The following is a 26,243-nucleotide window of genomic DNA, read 5'->3' on the forward strand; positions in this document are numbered from 1 at the left end:
TGTCATGGCATATCATTTCGGTCACTTATTACGCTCCGATTCGAATCCTGTCGCATTTATTTATGCACCGATTCGTTCCGGTGCGCCCAGCTGTTACGCCTCATTTCAGTACATGCTCCAAGGACAGGATTCATCTGTTTGGTTCAAGGGCTCGTCCTCTGATTCTTGTCTTTGTCATGGGTTTCATTTCATTTCACCTATCACGTTCCGGTACGAATAGTCACATCTGTGTACCAAATTCATCCCGGCGTGCCCCAGGAATGGCCTCATTTCAGTACATGCTCCAAGGACAGGATTCATCCGTTTGGTTCAAGGGCCTCGTCCTCTGATTCTTGTCTTTGTCATGGGTTTTCATTTCATTTCACCTATCACGTTCCGGTACGAATAGTCACATCGGTGTACCAAATTCGTCTCGGCGTGCCCCAGGAACGGCCTCATTTCAGTACATGCTCCAGAATCCGTTTCGTGCTCAGTCGCAACTTGTGGCATGGCGATCCGGATCTCTGTCATGGCAGCTTCTCTCATCTCACTGTCACATGCCGCTCCCCGGTTTGGGTCCAGTTGATTTTTCAAGGTTTGGATGCCTACCAGGGGGGCCTTGCTCCTCGGCCTCATTTCATTATAAAGTTGCCTCAAAAGGGAAAAACGCAGCTTCGTTTAGGCGTGTTTCGTTGTTTTTCTCCACATTCAAGCGTAGACTTCGTGCAATCGTCGTAAATACACATCCAAGCGTAGACTTCTTGCAATCGTTGCAAGCACGCATCCAGAGATAGACTAATCGCATTCATGGTAGACCTCTCGCACTCAGTGCAAGCACGCATACGAGCGGAGACCTCTTGCAGTCGTTGCAAGCACGCATTCGAGCCTAGACCTCTTGCACTCGTTACAAGCACGCATTCGAGCATAGACCTCTGGCACTCATTACAAACACGCGTTCGTGCGTAGACCTCTTGCAGTCGTTGCAAGCACGCATTCGAGCATAAACCTCTTGCAATCGTTGCAAGCACGCATTCGAGCATAGACCTCTTTCAATCGTTGCAAGCACGCATTCAAGCATACACCTCTAGCGATCAGTGCAAGCACGCATTCGAGCGTAGACCTTTTGCAATCATGGCAAGCACGCATTCAAGCATAGGCCTCTTGCAATCATTGCAAGCTGATGTCCGGGCACAACTTATGGCAATCATTGCTGGCAGGCACTTCTGCCTGCTCAATAGGTTGCTTTGGGGAAAACCTGGATACCTTCCTAAATGTTCGTTGTATTACAGGGTACTTATACTTATAGGCATAGTTGATCCAGGGAAAATCCGATTGCCTCTCGAGGGGTCAGGAAGGAATTTTTTCCCCTACTGTAGCAAAATTGGCCATGCTCTGTTGGGGTTTTTTGCCTTCCTCTGGATCAGCTGCGGGCGTAGAATTGGGGTGTCGGGTGGTGTGATACCTTATTATTTCGATTTGTGGTTGGACCGGATGGACTTCTGTCTTTCCCGGCCTGGCTACCCACGAAGCCTACTGTAAATCCTTGCAATCGCTGCAGGCACGCGTCCTAGCATAACATCTTGCAATCATGGCAAGCACGCATACTGAGTAACATCTTGCTACCGTCGCAAGCACGCGTCCTAACATACATGCAAGCACAACTCCCGCAGTCTTCGCAGTGCACATGCGGTAACACGAATTGCTCACAGTCACCACGTACACATCTCCTCCGACTAACTCTCGGGCAATTGTCGCAAGCACACGTGCAAACACAACCTTTAGTCATGCCAAGGCTCGCGACTTAGCATAACTTCTTGCAATCATTTGTTGCAAGCACGTTCTCAGTGGTACGCTAACTGGAGCACTTAATTGGCCACTCGTCTCCTGTGGCCTTTCTTACAAGCCACTCACTGTTGCCTGTCTGTCAGTCTCTTCCTCGGGACAGTTGAGTTCAACCTCCGTCCGCACCAGGATCATGTTGACATACGCGACTGGCTTCTTCCTGTAGCACGCCCAGGCTATTTCTAGCCAGCGTTCAACATTTCTTATCCTTACAATGCTCGGAGAGCCATCTGTTGTTACAGCCCATACAGCAAGATCCCCACTGCGATGCGTCCGGAGGCATCGGCCCATGGTCGTCGGCCGGTGCTCGCCCATTGCGGCTGCCATCTTTACGGACATATAATACCCTCGCATATTCCCCAGTTTAGTCATCCGGAGGACACCTACAGTCCCTTCACGGCATGTCGAGCGTCCCTATGCACATCATCCCTCAGGGGTCGCGCCTTTGTGTCACGCCGATTGGTCTTGCTGTCTCTCTCACAGGATCCAGAGCAAGTCCTCAGCCGGGTCCCCGCGGCAATAGCGGTCCTTGCTATGCGGGAGGAATTCCTATCGTCTGGGAATGACGTCTCTCTGTTCATTCCCCTTCGCGTCTTCCCTTTCTCCCCAGGTGATGACCGACGCAGCGGCCTCCACGGGCTCGCGGTTGGTTTTTGGCCACCTATGGCTCGCAGCTCCCTGGCCTCCCCAGTTACTGGCAATTCCTGGCTGCGCCAAGGCACCCTCTCCATTGGTTATGTACTTCCTACGTCGACTGGTCCAGCTCTTGTTGTTGTTTCAGTTCAACATCCATTCTTCCTTTATCCCCAGTAAATTCAATCAGGCAGCGGACGCCCTCTCCCGCTTTTAACCTTGTCGCGTTTTCGTTCAGGTACCCGGAGCCGGACCAACATCAGCAGCTATCCCGGACTGGTCTCAACTGACCCTGGATTAGCCCCTCACCTCCTAGCGGCTACCCAACTCATTTGATCACTCCCTTTCCCGCAATACCCTCAAGGCCTATCAATCAGCCTGGAGGGCCTTTAACCAACTTCGTCACGTATCACAGTACAGAGACGTCCCGTGTCAAGCAAGTCACAGCCTTCATTTCCTACTGCCACTCGCAGTTGGCGTTATCCTTTAATACGATCCGGCTATACCTGACCGGTGTACAACATTTTACGTCCCTCCAGGACCCTACCGTACCCTTCCTATTTTACCACGCCGTTCGGGCTGTTATGCGCGGTATCCAGGAAGCGCCAGCCGATGACCGGCACCAAAACGACTGCCTATCACAGGAGACGTTTAGAAATATGTCAGATTTCCTGGCTACTTCACCTTTTCGGTCTCCACATTGGTGTCATTTACAAGCAGCCATACACCTGGCCTTCTACGGCTTCTTACGGCCAAGCGAGTTTACTTGTTGTAGCCTCACAGCACGCATGCTGTACGAGCACCACCTGGTCCGATACGAAGACCATTTCGTCTTACACTTAGCAGTCTCCAAGACGCAGCAGCTTGGCTCGGGTTCGGACATACACCGCTATAAGTCCAACTACCGCTGGTACCCGGTCGCCATTCTCGCGTGCCTGTCGGCCCTTTTTGGCTGATCAACCAGGAGTTAGTCCTCTTCTGCTATTTCTCACTAAACCTCTGAACGCTGCCCGGTGGAACGTGTCAGGATACTCCCGGGTATCCTCTACCTCTGTCCTACTCACATTATCAAGAAGTTGGGCAGATGGAGGTCCACCTGTTTCGCCCGCTACATACCCAATCCGTAAGCGGAGATGACCCAGGCCTTCGTCGAGCTCACCCAGTAACAAACTTGGATCAATAAAATGCAACCCCTACCTGAATGATTTTGCCCCCTTATTTTGGTATACCGTACGTCAGACCAGGGCACACTTTCAGGTCCATTTCAAGTAAGCGAGTTTATGTTAACCTTGTTTGTCATCCTTAACCGTATCGGTCAGAGGGCTCCATACCATAAATAGAAAGGCCAGTATGCTGGTCTGAAATTATGGGAGGAGCCCGGTGGAATATATAACCAGCCCATTCGCCTGTCCTCCTCGTCGGTTCCGGTGCGCGATACCCACCCACCCATCCCCCTTTTCAGGGCATTTCTCAAGCATCATACTCCTCATGAGAGTACTCTTTTCTCCCCATTCATATTCATTTCATTTATCACCCACTTTCTATCTAAGGTATGCCCCCTTATTTTGGTATACCGTACGTCAGACCAGGGCACACTTTCAGGTCCATTTCAAGTAAGCGAGTTTATGTTAACCTTGTTTGTCATCCTTAACCGTATCGGTCAGAGGGCTCCATACCATAAATGCCAAGATGGTCACCTTGGGAAACAAACAAAAAAAACAAGTCAACGCCAACAACATAAAAAGAAGCCTGCGGTATCTGGAAAACCCAGGCGGTCTCCCATCCAGGTACAAACCAGGCCCAAGCCTGCTTAGCCTCTGAGACCAAACGAGATTGGGCGCTTTCAGGGTGTTGTGCCCGTAGGCAATTTCTTTGTGCACTCTCAACCCTCTTGACAAATGCCAAGATGGTCACCTTGGGAAACAAGGGAAAAAAAACAGGTCAAAGCCAACAACATAAAAAGGATCCTACGGTATCCAGTATTCCCAGGCGATCTCCCAATCAAGACACTAACCTGACCAGATCCTTCTATGTCACCTGGTCTTCCCAGGCAGTCTCCCATCCAGGTACTAACCAGGCCTGATGCTGCTAAGCCTCTGAAATCAGACGAGATCAGGTGCTTTCAGGGTGATGTGGCCGTAAGTGTTCTCTTCAAGACACGCCCAACCCTCTTGACAAACGCCAAGATGGTCGCCTTGAGAAACAAGTTCAAAGCCAACAACAAAAAAAGAAGCCTATGGCACCTGGTATTTCCAGGCGGTCTCCCATCCAGGTACTAACCAGGCCCGACACTGTTTAGCCTCTGAGATCAGATGAGATTGGGCGCTTTCAGGGTGATGGGGCCGTAGGTGATCTCTTTGGGCACTCTCAACCCTCTTGTTAAGCGCCAAGATGGTCACCTTGGGAAACAAGCGAAAATAAACAGGTAAACGCCAAAAACATAAAAAGAAGCCTACGGCACCTGGTATTCACAGATGGTCTCCCATACAGGTATTAACCAGGCCGTACACTGCTAGGCCTCCGAGATCAATGAGATTGTGCGCTTTCAGGGTGATGTGGCCATATGTGTTCTATTTAGACACTCTCAACCCTCTTGACAAATACCAAGATGGTTATCTTGGGAAACAAGTGAAAAAAAAAGGTCAACGCCAACAACATAGACACTGCCGGTCTCCCATCTGACCCAGACCCTGCTTAGCCTCTGAGATTGGGCGCTTTCAGGGTGATGTGACCTCAGGCGAACGCTTTGGGACATACTCAAAACTCTTGACTGATGCTAAAATGGTCACCTTGGGAAACAAGCGAAAGAAAAACAGGTCAAAGCCATTAATATAAAAAGATTCCTGCGGCACCTTTAATTAGGTACTATCCAGGCCGGACCCTGCTTAGCCTCTGAGATCAGATGAGATCGGGCGCTTTCAGGGGGATGTGGCCGTAGGAGATTTTTTTGGGCTCTCTCAGCCCTCTTGACAAATGCCAAGATGATCACCTTGGGAAACAAGCGGAAAAAAAAAAACATGTCAACGCCAACAACATAAAAAGAATCCTACGGCACCTGGTATTCCCAGTTGGTCTCCCATCCAGTTACTAATCAGGCCCGACAATGCTTAGCCTCCGAGATCAGACAAGATCAGGCACTTTCAAGGTGATGGGGCCATAGGCGATCTCTTCGGGCACTCTCAACCATCTTGACAAACGCCAACATGGTCATCTTGGGAAACAAGCGAAAAAAACCAAGTCATTGCCAACATTGGAGGCTAAGCAGGGTTGAGCAATCAGTTTCCTTGCCTGAAATAGGCATCTCAGAACTGCCATCTGGCTACTTCCCGGGTTTCCAACTCCTTCAACTAATCCCAGGAGACAATACTTCGCCTCCATCCTGGTGGAGGTTCCAACCACCCGATCAATGGTTCCTGTCACCTCTGTCCAGTAGCGGATCAACTTCGGGCATCTCCAAAACATGTGCATCATGTCTCCCCCCATGTTCCCGCGCCGGGGGCAACTTGCGTCCGGCCGTTCGGCCAAACTGAAAAAGTTTACGAGGAGCATAATAGGTTCTATATAATAAGAACAGATGTGACATCCTCTGTGAGGAGAGCCACAATTCACCACAGGCAGGATTCCTGTGGCCAATTATAGCTCAGGGGGGTTTAGTACACACCCCACACTATATAAGGCCGCCAGCGCGGCGGCCTTGTATAGTGTGTTGCGGTGGTCAGGGAAAGAGGACGATAGGCAGGGACAGTGTCTTTACTGCTTGGGAACCTAGCACTGTTACAGTGGGTGTTATGTGCCTCCTGCACAGTACACACCTGAAGCTACCCTTTATTACTGGTGTTCAATTTCTGCAATACATGCATCTGCAGTGCAGAAGTTAGAGTCGGTGTTGTGTGCCTCCTGCACAGTATACACCTTATTGCTGGTGTTCTGTTTCTGTAATACAGGAACCTAGCACTGTTACAGTGCTAGGGTGTACAGAGAAGCTGGTATATATAGAAGACTACAGCATACAGAAGAAAGGCTAGTGAATACAGAATACAGGTTTCGTGTATGTAGATAGGCTTGAGTATACAGAGATGCTAGAGTAAACAGTGAGGCTGGGGTACACAGAGAGGCTAGTTTAAAGACAAATACAAAGATGTTAGTGTATATAGAGAGGTTAGTGTATAGAGAGAGTCGAGTGTATACAGAAAGGACAGTGCATATAGAGAAGCTAGTGTATACAGAAAGGGTATACATGAAAGCTGACATTCTATACAGAAGACTGGGTAGTGTATACAGAGAGTCTAGTGGGTACAGAAGACAGGCTGGTGTATTCTAGCTAGTTTTTACAGTCTAGTGTATACAGAAGACAGGCTGTGATATACAGAGAGTTTAGTGTATTCAGAGAGTCTTATGTATACAGTCGGTGAGTGTATACATAAGACTGGCTAGTTTACACAGTGTTTACAGAGATGCAAGGGTGTACAGAGAAGCTGGTATATATAGAAGACTACAGCATACAGAAGAAAGGCTAGTTAATACACAATATAGAAGACTCGTGTATGTAGATAGGCTTGAGTATACAGAGATGCTAGAGTAAACAGTGAGGCTGGGGTACACAGAGAGGCTAATTTAAAGAGAGGCTAGTATATACAAAGATGTTAGTGTATATAGAGAGGTTAATGTATAGAGAGGGTCGAGAGTATACAGAAAGGACAGTGCATATAGAGAAACTAGTGTATACAGAAGACAGGCTTGGGTATACATCAAAGCTGACAGTGTATACAGAAGACTGGGTAGTGCATTCAGAGAGTCTATTGGGTAAAGAAGACAGGCTGGTGTATTCTAGCTAGTTTTTACAGTCTAATCTATACAGAAGACAGGCTGTGGTATACTTGAGGGTTTAGTGTATTCAGAGAGTCTAGTGTACAGAGATGCAAGGGTATACAGAGAAGCAGGAAGCTAGTACATATAAGGCTAGTGAATACAGGCTAGTGAATACAGAATACAGACTCGTGTATGCAGATAGGCTTGAGTATACGGAAATGCTAGAGTAAACAATGAGGCTGGGGTACACAGAGAGGCTAATTTAAAGAGAGGCTAGTATATACAAAGATGTTAGTGTATATAGAGAGGTTAGTGTATAAAGAGAGTCGAGTGTATACAGATAGGACAGTGCATATAGAGAGACTAGTGTATACAGAAGACAGGCTTGGGTATACATCCAAGCTGACAGTGTATACAGAAGACTGGGTAGTGTATACAGAGATTCTAGTGGGTACAGAAGACAGGCTGGTGTATTCTATCTAGTGTTTACAGTCTAGTGTATACAGAAGACAGGCTGTGGTATACAGAGGGTTTAGTGTATTACAGAGATGCAAGGGTGTACAGAGAAGCTAGTATATATAGAAGACTACAGCATACAGAAGAAAGGCTAGTGAATACAGAATAAAGGCTGGCTTCTACGGAGAGGCTACCACTACGGAGATGCAGAACACTATCTAGGGTATATAGAGAGGCTAGATTATACAGAGAGGCTAGTGCATAGAGTGAAGCTATTGTATATAGAAGCCTGGTTAGTGTATACAGAGAAGCTAGTGTGTACAGAAGAAAGGCTAGACAGGCTATAAAGAGAGACAAGTTTTTACAGAAGACAGTTTGGGGTATACAGAGATGCTAGTTTATACAGAGAGACTAATGTATACAGAAGACAGGCTATGGCATACAGAAGACAGAAGACGGGCTAGTGTATTCAGAACATAGGCTAGTGTATATCGAAGACAGGCTATTGTATGCAGAAGACCGGCTAGTGTAAACATACTGGTGTATATAGAGAGGCTAGTGAATTTAGAGGGTAGGCTAAGTGATAACAGAAGACAATCTGGGCTATACATAGACATTTCATCATTTCATCTAGCTCACATCTCTAATGGAGTTTGTCTCATTGCCATGTTATGCCTTTTCATTCTTATGCTAAATATAGATCACTACACGATTTTAATCATCCACATCAAGCATGCAATAAAACTATCATACATCAAAATAAACCATGTACTCTTTTGCTCTATTTTGCATATTTGTACCGGAACTGTGAGTATGTGACAGTCCTGACACACCATCCTGACTTATTTTTCTTTATTTCTTATTAGAAATGGAGAGTACTATCTCAAAATCCGCTTAAATCCATTCACTTCCATGAGTTCTACTGCTAATTGTACCTTAATGCAAAATGTTCACAAAACCATCCATTTGCTACCAGACATGCTGCATATACTAAGAGTAATGTAACTATCGCTCTCTAACGATGTAAACAGTTTTATTGCTTTTCTGACATTGGCCGAGTATCTCTGACATTAACTGAGTATCTCTCTGCACTATGATCTTAATAATAATAATAATAATAATAATAATAGGATTGTGTAATGCAAAGATCAACTAGTCTAATATAAGCTTTCTCAATGGTACCGGCATATCCTTTAAATTTAGACTAACTCAACTATTTATCGGCCATTTTCAAGCTAAGCTTTCAATCTCTTACCTTTGAACAGCGATACTTCCTCCCTACAATATTAAGCCATTTAAATGTCGTATTGGTCGCCTATATTATACAACTCTCTGAAAAGCCTATATGTAGAGAATAAAACTAGTCTTACATCTTAATAAAACAGTTTTATTACTCAACCAGTATCAGCTGTCATGTACTGTATTACTTCTTTTTCTCCACCTTATCTGTCACAGTTAAAACACAGTGACAAAACATTTCTTTTTACCGCAGCAAAATGTGAGAAAAGCAGTGTAAGCCGTCTTTCTGCCATATGCAACCATCTCTCGCTACCTCTATGCAATAGGATTCTCTTTCCAGTGGAAACGGAAAACAGTCAGTGTAAGCCGTCTTCGTGCGTAACAAAATTAATGGAACGATTTACACGTTGACATTTGCAAGCTACGTCAATTTACTGTTAAATAGAGTACCTTTGCATTTATCCCTTGACTTTGCTACTATCCCTTGATCCCTTTTGTGTATTCACTTTATCTCGACCTATATATGCTGCCTCAATATTTTCCTAATTTGTTTTTCTATACTTATTATTATTATTTTATAGAGATTACTATCTCTAAATCATTGTAACAAGTTATAATGTCTACAGCTAATTTTACGTTAAAGCAAAAGTCACACAAAACCATCTTTTTAAAACCTTTTACACACTGCACATTAAGATTAATGCAACCATCTCTCGCTACCTCTATGCAATAGGATTCTCTTTCTGACTCTATTTTGTGTATTACTTCTTCTCCACATTAACTGTCACACTGAGAACCATTTGTAACACATAACACTTGCAACACATTTTTTAACAGCGGCAAAATGTGAGAAAAGCAGTGGGACGGTTTACTTGATTGAGAAGTGGTTGCAGTAGCAAAGCAAAGCAATACAGTTTGATTACATTAATAACACATAATGCAACTATTTTACATTCATTTTACATTCACATCATGCATACATCCTAATGTAAGCTGTCTATCACTATTAATGTTCATGGTTACTGATACATTATGCCGATGACCAGTGGAAACGGAAAACAGTCAGTGTAAGCCGTCTTCGTGCGTAACATAATTAATGGAACGATTTACACGTTGGAATTTTCAAGCTACGTCAATTTACTCTTAAATACCCTTTAGCTGCTTAGCTCACACTTTGCTGTATGTAGCCGCGTTTACATGTAAGTAACCAATGGGGATTGACATTTCATGTCCATCTCACATCTCTAATGCAATTTGTCTCTTTGCCATGTCATACTTTGCCAGTTATTATACTTTCTCATCCGATAGAAACCTAATCGTTGCTGATATTTCATGATTACAGCAATCATCTCATCTAATTGCTATTCCGACATTTTGCCTTGGTATTACTTTGCAACGCTCTATTGAACAATGTAAAGGTAAGCTAGATATTTTGTGTATTTCCACTTAAACTCTACCTGTATATACTGTCTCAATATTATCCTTTCTAATTTTGCTAAATTAGATTATAGAGTTTGCTATGTCTAAATCCAGGTTACCTACTCACCTTTATTACGTATACTGCTAATTTTAGGATAATACAAAACCATCTTATTGCTTCTTTACACGCTGCACATATTAAGAGTAATGCAATGCTACCGTGAACAGTTTAATTGCTCGTCTCACATTTAGCTGGTATCTCTCTGCTATAGGAAACAGAATTTGTACTAGAACGATCACTCATCTAATATCAGTCCACTCAGTGCTACCGGGATAACTTTTAAATTTAGAGTAATGAAATGATTTCTCAGTCATTTTGGAGCTACCGCAACTAACGCTTCCGATCTCATTTCGACTGCAATACTTAATCTCTGCTATTGCAGAATATTTAGCTGCTGACACGTAATTAACTTGATTGATAAAAACCTACACACGTTGTTGCTGTTATTTCGTGTATTTCCACTTAAACCCGTTATAGTTATTTTGCTATATTTATTACTAGTATAAACAGATTACTATCTCTAAATCCTGGTAAACCAGCTCACACTAAACCATCTAATTTCTACCTTACACGCAGCACATATTACATATTAACATTTAGCCGGTATAGTGAAATAGTAAACGAAATGTGTAGATCACTCATCTAATATCGTCTTTTCAGTGCTACCGGAACAACTTTTAAATTTAGAGTAATGCAACGATATCTCAGTTTTATGAAGCTACTGCAACTAACGCTTTGGATCTCTTTCCTGATAAATTACGCTCTGCAATATTAAGCCATGTAAATTGTCCTATTGGTCTGCTAACAATGCTATGTATAATAATACAAATCTTTTAAAAGCAATATCGTCTCACTGCAATACTTACACTCTGCATAATATATATGAATAATGCGAATAATGCTAATAATAAAGTCGTCTAAAACTCGGCTATAAGTAGAGAATAAAACTATCTTACATCAAAATAAACCATGTACTGCCAAACCAATAACGGCCAATTACTTAACGGTATTACAATACAATTAAAATAACGGCCAATTACTTACTTAAGTCAATGACTTAACAAAATAAACTTAGCACTCTTTTGCTCTATTTTGAATAGTTGTAGTTCTCCACATTAACTGTCACATTGATATCACCACTGACAACACACCACTTTTTAACAGCACCAAAATATGAAAAAAGCACTTTATATGTTTCAAAAGTAGTTGCATTAGCAAAAAATAAAGTCCTGTCTTCTTTACACGCTAGCTTTTCTGTATACATTAATCTCTCTGTGTACACCAGCCACTCAATATAGACTAGCCTCTCTGTCTTCTGTATACAGGTGCCCGTAATCTATATACACTAGCCTCCCTTCTTTTTACAATAGTCTCGGTGTCCCAGCCTCTCTGCATACACTAGCCTCACTGAATTCCCCAGACTGTCTTCTTTATACACAAGCCTATCTGTAAAAAAAAATAGCCGGTCTTCTGCATACTCTAGCCTCTCTGTGTAACACAGTCTCTCTCTGGATTCCCTAGCCTACATCTCTGCATACCCAGGACCTTCCTCTGTATAATCTAGCCTATCTGTATACACTAGCCTGTCTTTTGTACAAATTAGCTTCTCTGTAGCCGGTCTTCTGTATACACGAGCCTCACTGTCTACTCTTGGTTGTCTTTTGTATACACTAGCATCTCTTTATACATTAGCTCTCTGTATACCCAAGCCTCTCTGTATACACTAGTCCACCGGTATACACTAGCAAGTCTGCATACACTAGCCTCTCTTTGTAACTCAACTTCTCTCTCTGTATACCTTAGCCTCCATCTCTGCATACCCAGGACGCTCTTCTCTATAATCTAGCCTATGTGTATACACTAGCCGGTCTTCTGTAGACATTAGCCTCTCTGTATAAACTATCCGGTCTTCTGTATACACTAGTCCGCCTGTATACACTTGCAAGTATGCATACTCTAGCCTCTCTCTCTGTATACCCTAGCCTCCATCTCTGCATACCCAGGACGTTCTTCTGTATAATCTAGCCTATCTGTATACACTAGCCTGTCTTTTGTACACATTAGCCTCTCTGTGTAAACTAGCCGGTCTACTGTATACACTAGTCCATCTGTATACACTAGCAAGTCTGCATACTCCTGCCTCTCTGTGTAACCCAGCCTCGCTCTCTCTCTCTGTATACCCTAGCCTCCATCTCTGCATACCCAGGACGTTCTTCTGTATAATCTAGCCTATCTGTATAAACTATCCTGTCTTTTGTACACATTAACCTCTCTGTATAAACTAGCCGGTCCTCTGTATACACTAGTCCGTCGGTATACACTAGCATCTCTTTATACATTAGCTCTCTGTATACCCAAGCCTCTCTGTATACACTAGTCCACCGGTATACACTAGCAAGTCTGCATACACTAGCCTCTCTTTGTAACCCAACTTCTCTCTCTGCATACCCAGGACGTTCTTCTCTATAATCTAGCCTATTTGTATACACTAGCCTGTCTTTTGTACACATTAGCCTCTCTGTATAAACTAGCCGGTCCTCTGTATACACTAGTCCATCTGTATACACTAGCAAGTATGCGTACGCTAGCCTCTCTCTCTGTATACCTTAGCCTCCATCTCTGCATACCCAGGACGTTCTTCTGTATAATCTAGCCTGTGTTTTGTACAGCTGCTCTTTATACATTAGCTCTCTGTATACCCAACACTAGTCCGTCTGTATGCACTAGCAAGTCTGCATACACCAGCCTCTCTGTGTAACCCAGCCGCTCTCTCTGCATACCCAAGATGTTCTTCTCTATAATCTAGCCTATTTGTATACACTAGCCTGTCTTTTGCACACATTAGCCTCCCTATATAAACTAGCCGGTCTTCTGTATACACTAGTCCGTCTGTATACACTAGTGTATACAGACAGACTAGTGTATACAGAGGACCGACTAATGTGTACAGATAGGCTAGATTATACAGAAGAACGTCCTGGGTATGCAGAGCGCTCAGCTTCAAGGTATGGCCAATGTGAGTAATATGAGGGACACTCCTCACCCCCGCCCCTACCTACCAGATCTGACTTTCATCCCCTTGCCCTCTCTGCCCCGGTCATCTGGTGGTAGTTTTATGCACTCCCTGGCCCCCACCCATTCATAATCCTTACAGACCTTTCTTTCCGCTGCTCACAGAAACACACTGGATGACTTGTCTAATTAACCAACTTGTACAAGACACCGCTATCCTCCTGTCTGACACCGGTCCCCCTTGGAGGCTTTACCCCTCACTGTTTGGGTGGTCCCTGCCTCTCCCTGGATGCTCCACATATACCACAACGACATTGTCAGAGGGGCACCACTTGGCAGGACACGGGGCTGTCATGCCGGTGGTATCTCCCATTGGAGGAAGGGATGATGGCCCCAACCCCTTGGCAGCAGGTTCTTTCATGTACAGACCAGGGCGGCTCATCTTCCCTTCTGGAGTCTTGACCTTAGATGGGGGATTTGCACTTTGGGGGGTCTGAGTGATACCTAATGCGCTGTACTGGAAGGGCTTGACATTCCCGCATATGTGTCCCCTCCCCCTGGATGCGCCCCTTGTCCCCCCCTCTGGCTCCCACCTACTCTTTGCCGACATTGCCTTCTGCAGCTTTCGGGGACCCTGGATGACTTATTTATTGAGCCTATTGGTACGAGACACTGCTTCCCTCCAGGGTGACTCTGGACCCCCCTGGAGGATTTACCCCTTACTGTTTGGGCAGTCCCAGCCTCCCTCTGGAGATGCAGGAGAGACACTAATTGGCGGGCCCCAGGACTGCTGCTCGGGTGAAGTCTCCCATTGGATGGAGGGATGGTGGCCCCAGCCCCTTGCCTGCCGGATTTTCCATGCACCGACCAGGGCTGCTTCTCTTTCATCTTGATGTGGTGACCATGGAGGGGAGGAGTTGAAATTTATGGGGTCCGGGTGTTTGCTGGTGGGAGTGCGCGAAAGGACTTGACATTTCTGCATGTTTGTCCCCTCTCCCCTGTTTCCCCCCTCCCTTCCCACCCTTCCCTTCCCTCCTTTCCCTCCCCCTTTCCCCCTTCCACTCCCCCTTTCCCCCCTTCCACTCCCCCTTTCCCCCCTTCCCTGCCCCTTTTCCCCCCGGGGCGTGGACGGGGAGAGGGGGTAAGGAGAGGACAATCTGCCAAAGGGAGAAATGCATTTGTTTGGGGACTGCATGTACTTTAGGGGTATGGGACAGGGGGTGGTGGATCCCATTCTGTGATGCCTTTTCTGTTGTGACGGGCTCCCTCGTGCATGCCTACGTTTAGGGCGAGCCGAGGAGACCCCTCAGTGCTAACAGTTATATGCTCTACCTCTGTTTTGGTTATACTATTGTTTTTTGTTTCTTTGATGTTACTGATTGTCTTTTATTTGCATACCGGTATCAGACGTGACATTTACCACTGCCGGGGCTGGGGGGACTAGGATTCGGGGGCTCCCTCTCCAACCTGTCTACCCAATTACCCAAGTAGGACAGCGCGTTAAACCCAGTGTACATCTGGTAAGCGCTATAGCATAATCGTGCTGTTTTAGTATACCCTTCCTGTACTGTTGAGTGCGGACAACCCTTAATTTCCCTCTCCCCCTGGGGTTGAGGTGCCCGGCCTCTTTTTCCCTTTACCTTTCCTTGCATTTGCCCTTCCTTTCTCCCCCTTAGTTCCCACCATGCATTACCTACCCAAAACCTACCTTGTTTCAACTTTCTTTGCTTTTCTCTGATGTCCCCCCCCCCCTCCCCGAGGAGCGATGGCAGACTCAGTCAAGGTCACCTCTCTAAACGTTAGGGGACTGAACTCCCCTGAAAAACGGTGGATCCTCCTGTGAGAACTGAACACATCCTGTACTGATGTGGCCTTTATACAAGAAACACATTTTAAAAATACTAGCCTCCCCTTTCTATGGTCGAGATCCTTCCCTAAGGTCTACCACTCTACTAACCCCTCCTCTCCATTCTGATCTCTAGCAGGCTCCCCTGGGTTCTCCAGGATTCTCTGGTGGACCCTGGGGGCCAATATCTTTTTCTTAGGGGCCACATTGGAGAGCGCCTTTTTACATTTGCCACTGTGTACGCTCCCAATGATCACCAAGACACGTTCCTCAGAACTACCCTGCACAGATTATGTGACTTTCGGGAGGGCCAATTGATATTAGGTGGGGACTTTAATGTCCCCTTTCGCCATCGGTTGACACTTCTGCCTCTTGCTCCTCGCTCCCTACCCCTCACCTAGGTCTCTATTCTGGCACCTTAATGAGAGCCTGCTCCAGATACCAGAAGTTTTAGCAGATGTGACCAGGGAATTGGACCTTTATTTCCAAGAAAACTAAAGCAGGACTGTGACCTGGGGATAATTTGGGAGGCTCACAAGTCAGTACTCCCCAGGGTACTTATCAGGCACGGGGTGCGCATCAAACGAACACGGAAGGAACAGCTTGCTAATCTGTTTCGTGAACTTGCCTCTGTGTAAGCGAAACATAAACATACCCCCTTACGGACCTTAGAGATTGAATTGGGGACACTCCATACCCATATTGCTGTCCTACTCCATTATAAAGCGAAAGCGGCACTCCAGTTTTGTCGTAAACTGACGTAGGAGTCAGAGGGCAAATGCAGAAAAATCTTAGCCAGGTCGGTAAAGGAGTTGAAATCTGGCTCTTACATACCACAGTTGATAGATGAGAATGGCCAGAGGGCCTCTACCCCAACCCAAATAGTCGAAGTCTTTGAAAAATGTTACTCTGATCTCTACAACCTGCCCGATTCAGGGTCTGGACATGACAATATAGACAGATATGTAACCGGTTCTGGTCTACCAACCCTCTCATCGGAATCACGGGAGTACTTGGAGGACCCGATCACACTGGAAGAAGTCCAGACGGCCGTGGGACCTCCGAAGGTGGGTAAGGCTCCGGGCCCTGACGGATATACCGCACAATACTTTAAGACCTTCCTCCCTATTCTCGGCCCGCGCTTGGTGAATTTATTTAATACTCTGAGCTCGAATGGGGATTTTCCTGAGGATACTCTTAGAGCCCACATCTCGTTGATACCTAAGGAGGGCAAAGACCCGGGCCTATGTGGGAGCTACAGACCCATTTCCCTCCAAAATTCGGTCCTAAAACTATTCTCTAACTCCTCGCCACGTGATTGGCACATCACTTGTAGTCCCTTATACATATTGACCAGTTAGGTTTTATTCCCACCAGGGAAGATAGGGACAACACCACTAAGGTGCTTACCCTGATCCGTAAAGCAAAGTCATCTGGGACCCCTTGTCTTTTCATGAGTACTGATGCCGAGAAGGCTTTTGATCGGGTCAAATGGACATTAATGTTCTCGGTCCTTCGCCATATAGGTCTGAGTGAACGGATGCTGGCATGGATAAGTAAGATATACTCACGTACTTACATTCCACCGGACATCGCGCGTACGTTTATGTTGAACTTCCCCCCACCCCTTGTCACTAAGATCCGCAGTTTGTTTCACGGGTGGCATTCTGGCCTCCATTCCTGGTTCAGCAGATGCAATCTCATTAAAATGAACATACTCCCTAAATTTACTTATCTTTTCCAAGCTCTCCCGATCCAGATTCCAGTCCTGTTTTTTAAGCAAGCTCAATCCTTGCTCACTCAATTTAACTGGGCCCACAAAAATCCCAGACTTAAGCGGTCACAGCTGACATTGTCTAAACAACAGGGAGGGTTGGTTCTCCCTAACTTGCGACGCTACTACCTGGCCTCCCATCTGGGGCGTGTATTGGACTGGAATCGAAACAAACTTTCTAAGCTCACTCCCGAATCCCGCTAAGAAGCGCCATGTGGTGCTATAAGTATTTACCCACAGAATTTATGTCACATCCCACTATAGGGGCTTAGTTGAAAGTCAGTCACCTGATCGCTACCCAAAACACACTCACGTCTTTGACTTCCCCCCTATTCCCTATACGTGGCCATCCAACCTTTGAACTGGGGACCCACTTAGAAATTCCAACCTAGACAATGCGTCTAAATTCGTCATTGATGGAAAATGGCCTTCTTTCTCAACCCTAACAGATCCGACAGGGCTTTTCCAACTGCCTTTTTGGAGAGCGGCGCAACGACATCATTTTCTCCATTCCATCCCCAATCCTCAAACGTTCGCCCGCCCTCAGACGGAGTTTGAGACTCTATGCAGGAGCGAAGGCCCTTTGGCCCACATTCTCTCTCAAACAGATTACCCACACTTAACCTGTCTGGCCAACTGGGAAAAGGACCTTAATTGCTAATTTTCCCCAGCACAGAGACAACGCATTATCACTTTGGCTCTCAAAATGTCGCTGTGCACGAAGATACAGGAGACGAATTTTAAACTTCTCACCAGGTGGTATTTGACACCATCAAAGCTGCAGAAATGTTTCCCCTCTTCCTCGAACATATGCTGGAGGTGTGGAGAAGAAGAGGGCACGTTGCTGCACATTTTTTGGTCCTGCCTCAGCTTGGTGGACTTCTGGACAGAGATCCGATGCATGACACAAAAATTCACAGACTTCTCCATCCAGGAAGAGGCTGCATTCTTTCTCTTGTACCATTCACAGATTCCCATTAAGAAGTACAAAAAAATCTATTTTACGGCATGTGATAAATGCGGCGAAATCCTGCATCCCTCTCTATTGGAAAAAATGTTCCCCCCCTTTCATTACTCACTGGCTTAGGAAAATAGAGGACATTAAAAAAAATGGAGGACTTGATCCTCACATCACAAGGTAAACAAGAATTTTTTAAACAAACCTGAGACATCTGGAATACCTTTATATTCTCGCTAGAAGGATGTCGCCTGCTATCGCCTTAGTGCTCTGAGCTTTCCTTGACTGGCCCCTTGGACAGTGGCTGCCATCGTGTCTCGTCCCCTCTTCTCCTTTTCTGATCTTTCAACCCTTCTCTTTTCGGCCTTCCTCCCCTATCTCTCACCCCCTCCACCCCCTCTCTCTTTTGGAAAGAGTGGAAAATTGGGAATGACGGCCCCACACCCCCCTCTGGATGGATTATGCCGGAGGGACCTGGGGTTTGTGTGACCCTGGATCTTGGTACAGTACTTTATCCGTGCCTCGAATCATTGTGATTGATGGAAGGCAGACTCACAGTTGCGAATATACCTGTATCAAGTATTGTTCAGCTGCTTTTTGCTCTGTATTTCTCTGTTGCATTATGTACTTGGGGGACCGTCTTCCACTATTTGGAGAAAAAATTATATTTGAAAAATAAAGAAGCCTACGACACCTGGTATTCCCAGGCGGTCTCCCATCCAGGCATTAACCAGGCCGGACCCTGCTTATCCTCCAAGATCAGATGCGATGGAACAGATTCAGGGTGATGTGGCCGTAGCCAATATCTTCAGGCACTCTCAACTCTCTTGACAAACACCAAGATGGTCACCTTGGAAACAAGCGGAAAAAAATAGGTCAATGGCCACAACATAAAAAGAAGCCTACGGCATCTGGAAATCCCAGGCGGTCTCCCATCCAGGTACTAAACTGGTCCCAACCCTGCTTAGCCTCTGAGATCAGATGAGATTGGGCTCTTTCAGGGTGGTGTGGCCGTAGGAGATTTCTTCAGGCACTCTCAACCTTGACTAACGCCAATATGGTCACCTTGGGAAACAAACAAAAAAATCAAGTCAACGCCAACAACATGAGAAGAAGTCTACAGCACCTAGTATTCCCAGGTGGTCTCCCATCCAGGTATTAACAAGGCCCGACCCTGTTTAGTCTCTGAGATCAGACGAGATCTGGTGCTTTCAGGGTTATGTGGCCATAGGCGAGCTCTTCAAGCACTCTCAACCCTCTTGACAAACACCAAGATGGTCACCTTGGTAAACAAAAAAACATAAAAACAAGTCAACGCCAACAACATAAAAATAAGCCTCCAGCACCTAGTATTCCCAGGTGGTCTCCAATCCAGGTACTAGCAAGGCCCGACCCTGTTTAGCCACTGAGATCAGAGGAGATCGGGCGCTTTCAGGCTTATGTGCCCATAGGCAATCTCTTTGGGCACTCTCAACCCTCTTGACAAATGCCAAGATAGTCACCTTGGGAAACAAGCGAAAAAAAACAGGTCAATGTCAACAACATAAAAAGAAGACTACGGCACCTGGTATTCCAAAGCCATCTCCCATCCAGGGACTAACTAGGCCCAACCCTTCTTAGCCTCAGAGATGAGAAGAGATAGGGCTCTTTCAGGGTGATGCTGCTGTAAGCGAACTCTTTGGGCACTCTCAACCCTCTTGACAAATGCCAAGATGGTCACCTTGGGAAACAAGCGAGAAAAAAAACAAAACGAATCAAGGCCAACAACATAAAAAGAAGCCTACAATAACTGGTATTCCCAGGTGGTCTCCCATCCAGGTACTAACCAGGCCTGACTCTTCTTAGCCTCCAAGATCAGACGAGATTGGGTGCTTTCAGAGTGCTCGGACTCTTTCCCCATCACTAATGGGACGAGGCAGGGGTGCCCTCTGTCTCCCCTAATTTTTATTCTGACACTGGAACCACTTATGTGTCACGTTCGGAATGACCCGAATATTACTGGCATATCCAAACCCTCGGCACACCACAAAATTGCGGCGTACGCTAACGATCTAATTTCTTTCGTCTCTAATCCACACATTTCGCTTCCCAATATACTCGCGGCTCTCCGGCGATACGGCAGCCTATCAAACTATAAAATCAATTGCACCTTTGGCTGTATTGAATATATCGGTCCCGGATGGTGAGGCCAAGAGGCTATGCTCCGCTTTTCCATTCTACTAAGCTGAAAAATCTATACGTTACCTGGGCGTTGACATCGCAGCGGATTTGGTGCAATTGTACCCGCTTAATTTTCTCCCTCTCCTGAATAGACTGAAATCTGATTTGGGAAACTGGCATGATTTAACACTGACCTGGTTCGGGCGCTGTAATGCATTCAAAATGACGGCCCTCCCGCGGATCTTATACTTGTTCCAGACATTACCGATCCGGTTACCCCCAATCTTTTTCAGACATCTGCAGGTGCTGCTCCGGGACTTTATTTGGGCGCGCAAACCGCCCAGAGCCCGTTTGCAATTGCTTGCCAGACCAAAGGACAAGGGGGGTCTGGGTCTCCCAGATCTGAGACAATACAACAGAGCGACTCTGCTAGCGAGAGTCGTTGATTGGCATTGTAATGGCCCACACAAGCAGTGGGTGGAGATGGAGATTGAGGATGGATCCATTCCCCTATTGACCTCCCCGTGGCTCCTGTCCTCCCTACCAAAAGACCTCAGAGATCACCCCGTAGTGGGAGCTACGTTGGCTGTTGTGCGGAGGTTGTTCCGCTGCACACACATTGCTCCCCTGCCGTCACCAATGACTCCGGTTATAGGTAATCCAGACTTCCCACCGGGATTTACCAACAAGAAACTGCGACAGTTGACAGTGGTGGGGAAACAGCGTCTGGGAGAGGTGTGGCCCTCGGGAGGGCTCCCGACCACGCAAACTGTCGCCAAGCTTTCTGACCCTCCGCTTGACTTGTTTAGTGCTTATCAACTTCATCACTTTCTTCTGGCCATACAAAGGGCCCCCTACACTCCTAGAGACCTGACACCCTATGAATCCATCTGTCACAAAAAGGAACCTGTGCGACACACCCTCTCCCTCCTGTACAACCTATTAAGTAGTCAGGAGGAGGAGTCGACCCCACCATTTATCCACAAATGGGAGAGGGACTTTGGCATCACATTTACCCCACAACAGATAGGCAAGATCCTGACATTAGTACATAAAGCTTCCATCGCAAACCAATATCAAGAATCAGGATACAAGATAGTCTCACGCTGGTATAGAGTCCCATACCTTCTGAATAAAATGAATAGATCGATCCCGGATGTTTGTTGGAGGTGCAATTCAGATACGGGGACCATGGGACACATTTTCTGGGCATGCCCGGCCTTGAGGAACATTTGGGTGGAGGTGACCGAGACGATAAAAACTCTCAGAAATGTAGATATCGCAGACAACCCAGCAGCGTGCCTTCTACACTTGACCGAACAGCCTGTTCGAAAATACAAAAAAACCCTCCCGATGCAACTCCTGAACGCCGTCCGGGCCTGCATTCCCACACTGTGGAGGCAGCCTCAGCCCCCCATCCAAGGTGCTGTGGTATTCCAAAGTCAATCATATTCTCCGGATGGAAGAATTGACCGCCACCCTTCACAACACTGAAGAGGCATTTAGTGTTACATGGAGGCCCTGGAGGTATTTTTCTGGTACTTGAGACTACATTCGGGAGGTGAGCAGCGCCCCTGTCCCAGAAAAAGACTGAACATCTAACGTTTACCTACGTAGGCCATGTCTGCCCTCGGTGGCATCCCACCCCCCCCCCTCCCTTTTCGTCTTTATTTTTCTATTTTTCCCCGCCGCCATCCCCCCCCTCCTCTCTCTCCGTCTTGGCACTCTCTTCTTCCCCCGTCCTCCCTTTTGACTATGCCTTGTCTCCTTACTAGCCTTTGGGACCCAGAAGAGCCCCAGGGTTCTGGACACGACCGGCTCATATTTTACTCTGGTTCACATAGGTCATGATAAGCTGGCTCGCTGTGGTCCCAGTTGCTCTCCATGATTACATTTGTCCGAACAGGGCTGCATTAGTTATACTGTACTACATGTCCGAGGTGGGGTTTCTCTAATTTCTGCATGAAACTCTAGGACTCCCCTCTGAGAACCCAGAGTTATTTGGCTGCCTATTTTTTGTTACCATGTAATTGTGACCCTGGGTCATGCTGTATGGTTGACTGTTATATTTATGTTGTTCTACTTATACTTAATAAAAGAATAAAACAAAAAAATAAAAAATAAGTCAATGCCAACAACTTAAAAAAAGCCTATGGCATCGAGAAATCCCAGGCGTTCTCCCATCCAGGTACTAACCAGGTCCCAACCCTGCTTAGCCTCTGAGATCAAATGAGATTTGGCTCTTTCAGGGTGATGCAGCCATAGTAGATTTTTTCAGGCACGCTCAACCCTCTTGACAAACGCCAAGATGGTCACCTTGGGAAACAAACAAAAAAAAACAAGTCAACGCCAACAACATAAAAAGAAGCCTACCGCACCTAGTATTTCCAGACCGTCTCCCATCCAGGTATTAACAAGGCGCGACCCTTTCTAGCCTCTGAGATCAGCGGAGATTGGGCGCTTTCAGGGTGATGTGCCCATAGGCAATCTCTTTGGGCACTCTCATCCCTCTTGAAAAATGCCAAGATAGTCACCCTGGGAAACAAGCGAAAAAAAACAGGTCAACGCCAACAACATAAAAAGAAGACTACGGCACCTAGTATTCCAAGGCCGTCTCCCATTCAAGTACTAACTAGGCCCAACCCTTCTTAGCCTCTGAGATCAGAAGAGATAGGGTGCTTTCAGGGTGATGCGGCTGTAAGCGATCTCTTTAGGCATTCTCAACCCTCTTGACAAATGCCAAGATGATCACTTTGGGAAACAAGCGAAAAAAACAGGTCAACACCAACAACATAAAAATAAGCCTGCGGCATCTGGAAAACCCAGGCGGTCTCCCATCCAGGTACAAACCAGGCCCAACCCTGCTTAGCTTCTGAGACCAAACGAGATTGGGCGCTTTCAGGGTGTTGTGCTCGTAGGCAATTTCTTTGTGCACTCTCAACCCTCTTGACACATGCCAAGATGGTCACCTTGGGAAACAAGGGAAAATAAAACAGGTCAACGCCGACAACATAATGAGAAGCCTACGGCACCTGGTATTCCCAAGCTGTCTCCCATCCAGGTACTAACCAGGCCCATCGCTGCTTAGCCTCCGAGATCAGATGAGATTGGGCTCTTTCAGGGTGATTTGGCCGTAGGCACTCTCTTTGGGCACTCTGAAGCCTCTTGACAAAGGCCAAGATGGTCACCTTGGGAAACAAGCTAAAAAAAACAGGTCAAAGCCAACAACATAAAAAGAAGCCTACGGCATCCAGTATTCCCAGGCGATCTCCCAATCAAGACACTAACCAGACCAGATCCTTCTATGGCACCTGGTCTTCCCAGGGAGTCTCCCATCCAGGTACTAACCAGGCCTGACGCTGCTTAGCCTCTGAAATCAGACGAGATCGGGTGCTTTCAGGTTGATGTGGCCGTAAGCGTTATCTTCAAGACACGCCCAACCCTCTTGACAAACGCCAAGATGGTCGCCTTGAGCAACAAGCAAAAAAAACAGGTCAAAGCCAACAACATAAAAAGAAGCCTATGGGCTTACAGCGGACCTTAAAAGATGGGACCCACTAGCTCTGTCATGGTTCGGACGCTGTAATGTGTTGAAGATGAACGCGATGCCACGACTTCTGTATCTACTACAAGCCTTACCTATCAAAATACCCCAGACTTTCTTTCATGCGGTTCGCTCAATCTTTATCAAGTTCCTCTGGCGCGGAAAACATATGCGTATTGGTAGGGCAATGCTATTGCGACCGAAATTGCGGGGAGGTATTGGCTTCCCGGACCCTGCTCTATATTACACAGCGACGCACATGACACCGGTGGTTGACTGGTGCCGGTGTTCTGCCATATACTGTCCGGCCATGATATAGTGTCCGCGCTGTACTGCGCATGCGCAGTACGGAGCAGACGAAGCTTCGGAAAATCTCCGCTGAACGGCGCCTGCGCGGTGAGTGGAGGTGGTAGCCCCACCATCCAAGCGGACATAGGGTTGTGAATATTAGAGGGTCCCTCGCAGGCGAGCTTCGCTCGCCATGCTTCGGGCTCGGCCTCGCTGCGATCGGCTCTTTTATATTCTTACTCTATGTCCACTTGGATAGTGGGGATAGAACCTGGACTCAGTGAACCTGAACCGCAGGCGCCGTTCATGCTCGGCAATTTTCGGAATCTGTGTTGCTGTGTACTGCGCATGCGCAGTACACAGCGGACACTATCAGATGGGGGACCATATGTGATAAGACACCGGCATGGGGAACTGAAGCTATGGGTCAAGCTAGAGCAGGAGATGGCGCGGGTTCCACTGGCTGGTCTGCCTTGGGCGGGGAGGCCATTGGAGCCCTGTGTGACTACTCACCCGTTAATTGGCCCCTCGCTCGCCGAGATGGATCGTTTTTTTCACCTTTCCCACCTGACTAATTTCCCTTCTCCTATGACCCCAATTATTGGACATCCTAGATTCCCTCCGGGCCTGTCTGACCAGGCCTTTACCAAGCAAGCCCCGAAAGGGCTTCTGAGAGCAGCCCTATTTCTTGGACCCACGGGCTTGATTCCCATGGGAACCATACTGCTAGAGCAAGTACCTGTTGCATTGGATAGCTGGAGAGCTAGACAGCTAATCCATTTCCTCGGATCACTACCTAACCATTCGTTCTTCTCTAGACAATTCCACCCCTTCGAGGAACTTTGCCTGGATGATGGCCCAATTCGTGGTTCCCTCTCTAGGTCCTACCAAATCCTGACAGACGCACAATCCTCCACGGATCCACCCTTCCTAGCTAAATGGAAAAGGGACTTACAAACTACATTCTCCAAACCACAGAAGGACAGAATACTCTTTTTCGCCCATAAGTCGTCACTCTGCAGTAAATATCAGGAGATCTCATATAAGCTGATCACACGCTGGTATCGTACACCGGTGGTGTTGGCCAAAATATTCCCCGGTCAATCTGACCGCTGCTGTCGCTGTGTGCAACAGGCTGGCACCATTCTCCACATTTTCTGGGAATGCCCTAAATTACAAACATTCTGGCAGCCTGTCCTGAGACTCATCCACAAGTTCACAGACATTTCCTTAGCCAATGATCCCGCAGCAGTTCTTCTCAATCTAACTCCTATGTCGAGAAAGCGTTATCATAAGTCCTTACTTAAACATCTCCTCAAGGCAGCTAGGGCCTGCATCCCAAGTCAATGGAAAGAGCAATCTGCTCCAATGGTGACCCAGTGGTTCGCAAGGGTAAATGATATTGAACGAATGGAAGACCTGACTGCCACAATGAGGGATAAAACGGAGGAGCATGGGAACAGATGGTTCTACTGGACCCAGTTTCGCTTTTCGGAAGAATACCTCCGCGAGACATAGTAAGCTCATGGAGATCGTTGGAGATCGCTGTTCCAAACGTTGGACAGCTGATGAGCTGGTGAGCCGAGGGCGTCTCTTGCTCCCTGGGAGGGGACCCCATCCTATCTACTCTACCTACGACACCCCCTTACCCCTTCTTTTCCTTTTCTGCCATTTCCTTCCCCAATCTTCTCTTTCCCCTTCTCCCTCCTTTCAGTTCTACTATTTCCCTTCTTAAGTCAAAAAAGGGAAAAGAAAATGGTATGTTCCGACCCCATTTGACTACTACACAATACTCTTCCTCTATCTATGGATATCTAAACTCTTCGAGGGTAGCAGGGCTAGTATCAATAATATTTTAAGTGGTAGAGGATCCCAACGAGATGGAGCTTTAATCTCATCTTGATATGACCGCAAAGCTGTACACGTGCTATTCTCCTCGGACTTCTTACCATTGGCTCTGATATCCATGCAATATGATCGTTTGTTTGTAACTATTTGTATCACACATTCTGTGAAGTTGCCTTTGCATTGTATGTCGCATACTACTAAATAAAAAAAAAAAAAAAAAAAGCCTATGGCACCTGGTATTCCCAGGCGGTCTCCCATCCAGGTACTAACCAGGCCCGACACTGTTTAGCATCCGAGATCAGATGAGATTGGGCGCTTTCAGGGTGATGGGGCCGTAGGTGATCTCTTTGGGCACTCTCAACCCTCTTGACAAAC

At 46.6% G+C, this 26,243-nt stretch overlaps 6 pseudogenes; all 6 read right to left on the bottom strand.

Moving 5' to 3' along the window:
- Window positions 1–4,685: 4,685 nt before the first annotated feature.
- On the bottom strand, window positions 4,686–4,804 carry LOC143936440 (5S ribosomal RNA; annotated as a pseudogene).
- Window positions 4,805–5,497: 693 nt separating this feature from the next.
- On the bottom strand, window positions 5,498–5,616 carry LOC143936839 (5S ribosomal RNA; annotated as a pseudogene).
- A 13,311-nt stretch (window positions 5,617–18,927) lies between these two features.
- Window positions 18,928–19,047, bottom strand: LOC143936594 (5S ribosomal RNA; annotated as a pseudogene).
- Window positions 19,048–19,142: 95 nt separating this feature from the next.
- On the bottom strand, window positions 19,143–19,261 carry LOC143936513 (5S ribosomal RNA; annotated as a pseudogene).
- Window positions 19,262–23,208: 3,947 nt separating this feature from the next.
- On the bottom strand, window positions 23,209–23,327 carry LOC143937331 (5S ribosomal RNA; annotated as a pseudogene).
- A 2,762-nt stretch (window positions 23,328–26,089) lies between these two features.
- LOC143937040 (5S ribosomal RNA) lies at window positions 26,090–26,208 on the bottom strand (annotated as a pseudogene).
- Window positions 26,209–26,243: the final 35 nt, after the last annotated feature.

This window comes from Lithobates pipiens, unplaced genomic scaffold, assembly GCF_037356315.1.
Source record: "Lithobates pipiens isolate NorthernLeopardFrog02 unplaced genomic scaffold, aLitPip1_a1.2 Scaffold_28, whole genome shotgun sequence".
NCBI lineage: Eukaryota > Metazoa > Chordata > Amphibia > Anura > Ranidae > Lithobates > Lithobates pipiens.